The sequence below is a fragment of the Phoxinus phoxinus genome (assembly GCF_949152265.1).
Source record: "Phoxinus phoxinus genome assembly, chromosome: 2".
NCBI classification, from domain to species: domain Eukaryota; kingdom Metazoa; phylum Chordata; class Actinopteri; order Cypriniformes; family Leuciscidae; genus Phoxinus; species Phoxinus phoxinus.
In genome coordinates, this window is record NC_136877.1 from 32817738 (window position 1) to 32823615 (window position 5878).

The window sequence follows — 5878 nt, forward strand, 5'->3', positions numbered from 1 at the left end:
ATATATATATATATATATATATATATATATATATATATATATATATATATATATATTATACTATTTATACTTTTATTTCCTTATTTATGTATGATTCTATTTTTTTCCATATTTTTTTATTTTTTCATTTATTTATTTATGCATTTATTTATTTCCACTTTTATTTATTTTAACATTTATTTTTATGTATTAATGTCTACATTTATTTATTTATGCATTTATTTATTTATAGATGTGTTTATACATGTATTGCTCTGTATGCTAATGAGGGGGGCGTGTTTTACCTCATATATAGCAATCGAGCTCAGAGTGGCAGAGTTGAAGCTTTGAGGCCACAATGACACCTTGTGGTAATTTGACGCGCTTCCGTGTCGAAGTGTCTGTTTTCAGTGGATTCTGTTCATGTGTGCCCAGACATTTTAGAAATCCCAACCTACTGATGTTTTACGGCCATGTCCGGAATAAAGAGTTAGCATATGTATGGTAAACCTATATAGCTACGTAGTTAGGGTGATATTAAATGACATAAACCGTGATATAAGATTTTGGCCACCTGTAAAGTCATGGTGTCACTGTGACCTCAAAGCTTCAGCACTGACACTCTGAGCTCGATTGCTATGTCTGAGGTAAAACATGCCCCCCTCATTAGCATTCAAGTTTATTTATTTATTCGTTTGGTCCTCCTATCTCGTTCATTACGTTCATTAAGTCAGCTACATGTGACAGAACCCTAACAGAACAGAATAAATCCATTATTACAAAAGACAATGTTTTAGTTAGTTTGTCTTTTATTTGCTTCTGAATAACTTTTGAATACAATTTACACTGTAGTCGGCAGATGAGATGTTTTTGTCTTGAGTGCATTTGAATTTGCCACAGCTTTAGTAATGCATTCATCATAGTCATACTTGAATGAAAAAATTGTGCCTTAGAGGATATGGTAGATTCAATATAGATTTGAAATAAAACCTTTTTCATTCATACTGCTAATGTCGTCCTTTTGCAAATAATCTATAAAACCCCATCCCCCTATACCTACATTATTAATGTTATTATTTTTTTCACATGTTGAACTCAACATATGCCTGGCCCAGTCGTTAATGCACACCTTAACTTTTTGTACTTTAACTGATATGCAAACACACATACAATTTGTATGTGTGTTTACATATCAGTTAAAGAGGTTTTGCTCATCTCTTTTTCCATTAAAAAGTGCTCTTTTGTACGGTTCAATATGATGTCAAGTTTCAAGACACAATAGAGAGAAATAGAGACAGAGAAAATGGATGAATTATAGGACTGATGCATTTTTCCTTAGCATCTTATAGGCTAGCTCAATAACATTTCAATTATTTAATGCAAGTAAGATAGGTTATTATTATGTTCAATATGTAAGGGTTTCTGTTTAAAAAGGAATTAGTTTTTCAAATTAATTAAACCATTTCTTTGAGAGCAGAAATATTCTATGCTCAATCTTTTCATTAGAACCTAATAGGATTACAACATCAAGCAACATCTCATTCAATGTTTGTAGAGTAAGATATATTGCAGCCATTAGTAATCTGAGTTAGCCTCAGTCTGTCAGGGGCAAGTGAACAAAATGGTTATCCTCGCTGTGTACTGGCTCAAGGTCCTGGATATAAGCTTTGCTCAATCGTGATGACAGTAAATGCTATTTACCACTCATCTCAAAAAGTCTCCGCTGTTAATCAGCGAAGAGAGGTGAATGATTCTCTCATTTTCTTTTATTGTTTGATTAACATTAAATGACAGAGACAGCATTGATTTATTAGGCTGCTGTCACTTTAAGACCAAATGGACAGGCCTAATACACTGCTAAGTCAACAATTTGATATAAAAGTGATCATGAGCTCCCATGACACGCATGACGTGTTAAACTCTCATTCTGTTAGTTTAGTGTGAGTTCACTCTGATCTAAAATAGTACAATTTCTCTAATATTGATCAGTTATATCACAAACATCATGCAGAAGTTCATATTTTATTTCCATCAACAAATTATTTAGAAAATTCATGTTTCCTTGTTTATTTTGTATTCTTTTCAGCCTGGTGTTGGCATTTGACACAAATATTTCTATCTGACGGATGCATTCAGATTCTGGTGTTGTTTTAGAGACTCCTTTTCATTTCTTAAACTCTTATCTCTTTTTCCCCTTGAAAAGACTTGACATCCTGAAACACAGAGAGGAATATGTCAATGTATCAGTTGATACAGTAACTATATTTCTCTTGACATTCAATTTTCAAAAGCAGTGTTCAGATGCACAAACTTCAACTTCTACAATACTTGTCAAACATTTCAGGATTACTGGTGGCAACACCCTTTTCCCATCTTTCCCGGTGTGGTTGTAAACACATATTGAAATGTGATCACAACTTAGTAATGTAGTCTTGAAATGATCTGATATAGGAGGCCTAACAATTCATGAATACTGATATGCAACCTAGCTGCGGCTAGCCAGCTGGTGTAATTACTGAAGCCAGGTGATTCTACGTCTGAGCTGGCAAGATGGCTGGTTCACATAAACCTGGCCATGTGCCAGTATTCTGCTAACACAGGGCCATGCCACAGTGCATATTGGCATTATAATATCATAGGATCGTATGTGAATAGCAATTAAAGAGACCACTCACCATTTCTCCAGTGTAACAATTCCACGCTGAATCCAGAACTGTCCCGGTGTGTTGCAGACAAACACACGAAGATGACGAAGAGTTCAAACACCGAGTTTAATAATCATTCACAATTCTAAAGTAAAAGTAGATAGCTTGCTCACAATGTAAACTTGGCTGATGACATCCGTGGGATGACCGACAGAGATGGAACTGATGTCAGGGGATCCCAGGGAGCAGACGAACAGCCGATGGACTTGAGCGACACCACCGGTGGCACAGGAAACCAAGGCGCAGCCACAACGAAGAGCGTCCAAGGTGAAGCCAGTGTGCCCGAGGACCAGTGTTGGGGAAGTTACTTTTAAAAAGTAGTGTTTGCTCGTTACTCGCTACTTCTTAATAAAGAAATCCGTTACTTTACTTAGTTACCCCCTTTGGAAAGTAACTTTTTACGTTACTCGTTACTTTTACAATAATTTTATGTTGCTTGAGTTTGGGCAGAACCCAATATCTGTTCCTATGTGTAGGCCTACATAAAGTTCTACTATGAACTCTACTTATTGAAAAACTATAAGAAGAAATATTAAAACTAGAAAAACAGAGATTAAAATAGTTTTATTTAAAAAACATTTGAAAAACCTGTATAAAGGGAACACCAAAGAAGAATATTAAAGGGACAATAAGTAGGAATTACTCCCATCTAGTGGTGAATTTGTATTTTGCATTCAAACTAATTTTGCTCTCCAGCGCCTCGCTTTTTCAAATGCGCATTGCATCTACGGTAGGCGATATGTACCAAAAAGCTTTGACAGGATGTCTTCTAATAGCACTTCGTCGAGTTTTCATTCAGGTGAACAGGTGTGTTATTTCAAGCAAACTGCAACATGACAACAAACAAACGAATAGCTTATCTTTCCCCACACATATGAACTGTGATCATGCAATAACGTTAACTTTACATCGCGATGCTGAGCTACAGTGAAATGATAGAAAAGACATTAGGCTATCTGTGATAGCAATTCGCCTCATTCGCGCAAACTGGAGTAGAATGAGGCTCGCGTCTACCGCGCCGCGCTAAACACCGCGCCGCAGGACCTCTAGATGCGCATAAACGCGTCTTTACATTGAAATCACTCGCGCCAGACGCTCTGGAGTGAGTGAGTAATCATTTTAAAATAAAATTTACTTTAATCAAACCACGGATCCGTGATAAGTTTTGTGATCCGTCTCGCCACTATGTAGTAGCACTATGATCACTTTGAGGGGAGGATAACTTTAAAAATAATAAAGCAGAGGCAGGGATACATTGACCAGAAAGGGGGAAATCCCACGCATTTTACGTTCTATTTTTGACTTTTTTGGCGACGATGTTTTCTTCTCCTGTGGCTTGGCATATGTATGGTCCATAATAACAATGCAATCCAGACTTTTAAACTTGCCGGTGCAGTTTCAAGCGCCTCTCACTGCTCTGCACCTGCGTTTCTGCTGGTTTCGGCTGGCTCTGAACGAAAACGCGTTGTGGAAACGTGTTGGCTTAGCACTTTTTGTCCCTCTCTGCTATTATAGTTTTGCAAGATGGCGGAACTACATGGAACCCTCCGCGTCCCATGTATATAAAGATAATAAATTCTTAATTTATAAGGATAAGTCAGATAATTGGCCGAGGTATTTGTACACCATTGAGGACATATTTATGAATAAATATATTGATTTTAGATAATAAAATACCTAAAAAGATACTTAGTGTCCCTTTAACTATTGAGCGGTGGTGACGCGTTCATGAAAAATGTCACAAATAACCGACAAAAGTAATGATTATGAATATGTCAAATATAGCAAGGAGACATTTCAATTGTTTATTATAAATAAACAAGTGTTTTCTGTCAGTATCGGCTGCAAAGATGAAGTTGACGATTCTGACTCGCGATCTTTGCAGCAGTGAATGCGCCAGAGAGAAATGCACATTTCATATGGATTACAAAAGCAGAGAGTAGTCCGTTTTCTTTTGTTTTTAATAGTTTTGTTTAAAAGTACACATTTCAAGCTTTCTATATTTTTCTCTGGTATTTGAGGCAAAGGTTACGCTGAGTTTGGGTTCCAGATCACGCGCCGGCACGGAGCTCCTGAGAAGTCCTGATTATATTGCCTGCTATATTTACTTCTTATTTATTAAATCCAGGCAATTGGTTGATGAAACATTGATTAAAATTAGAGGTGGGCCGTTATCGGCGTTAATGTGCTGCGTTAACGTGAGACTCTTATCGGGCGATTAAAAAAATATGGCCGTTAATCTATTCTCAAAGTTGGGTTGGGAGTGGGAGCTGGGTCTATAGGCCTACTACGCAAGCTATGATGACTTTCACCCAAGGGGGTAATCCATCCGCCGGAAACTGAAGCCTCCGCGGGAGCCGCCATTGTAGCAGAACTTCACCTGCTGTTAGCATTCCATTGACTCCCATTCATTTTTGCGTCATTTTGACAGCGAATAACTTTACATCTGAAGCGTCCAAAGACTCCATTTGTCCATTATTTATTTCTAAAGAAACACGACAATGTATAAAAGGCTCCATTACTTTGTATCTTACGTTATGACTTCGTAGAAGCCGTTTTTGTAAAAAATAGGCTAACGATTGCGTCATACCCACGCGACTCCCTGTCGCACTGTAGAGAAATTACCGTATAGACCAGCGGAGAAGCTCGCAAGCAATCGGGGGGACGTGGAGGCATAAAGTCAAGAGAGAAGCCCATAGAGATTCATAAAGTTGCTCCTGCTGCTAGCTCATTGACAACTAATAATCACGCTCTCCGTCTCTGCGAGATTCGGAAGGGAATGATTCAGATTTCCCTCGGCACAGCTATTAGAAGACCCACGTCACATCTACGTCGTCAAGCTCAGTTTGAGTCTGCGCAGTTCGCCTGGCGATCAGGAAGTGAGTGCTTCAAATGGGCTTCACTTTTCTCCGTTGAAATCTATGGGGTCGCTGTGTCCATCTTATGCTTTCACCTTGATATTTTAGCGCGGATGTATACCTAGCCGAATTGCACTGTAGGGGGCGAGAACGAGTCTTTGAACCTGTGTGTAATGCCTACTGTGAAAGTACCACATCAAACGTGACGTGCTAACATGGATGCAGCTATGAAGCCGCAGGGTTTGCTTCAGGGAAATTTTATTTTTAAGAAGCTTCCCAATGGAAACCTCGACAAGATTAGGGGGTCGCACACCGGACGAGAAGCGCAGCGCCAAC